Genomic DNA, 328 nt, shown 5'->3' on the forward strand with positions numbered 1-328 from the left:
TCACATAGCGCTTTCCAGCAGTTCCGTTTACTCTTCTGTATCTCGACCGCAAGTGCTTTCTTAGCGCTTTTGTAGGCTGCTGCTCTGGTCGGCGCCTAAGATCTGCGCATTCTATGGCAGGCCCTTCGCAGCTCAGCAATTCGGTCATTCCACCAGCCTTTTTACCTGACCATGCTCTCCTCTGTGGCATTGAGGCTTTGCCCGGTGAATGCAGCGCATAGTTTCTTCGACCAGCTTAGTACAAGACTCCCTGTTGTGGATCTCTCCCGTTGTGGGTGAAATACCTTGGGAATCTGCTAGGAGTGACGTATCGAACTTGCGAACATCG

Source organism: Rhagoletis zephyria, unplaced genomic scaffold (assembly GCF_001687245.7).
Source record: "Rhagoletis zephyria isolate East Lansing unplaced genomic scaffold, Rhagoletis_zephyria_1.1 Rzeph_scaffold_07964, whole genome shotgun sequence".
Lineage (NCBI taxonomy): Eukaryota > Metazoa > Arthropoda > Insecta > Diptera > Tephritidae > Rhagoletis > Rhagoletis zephyria.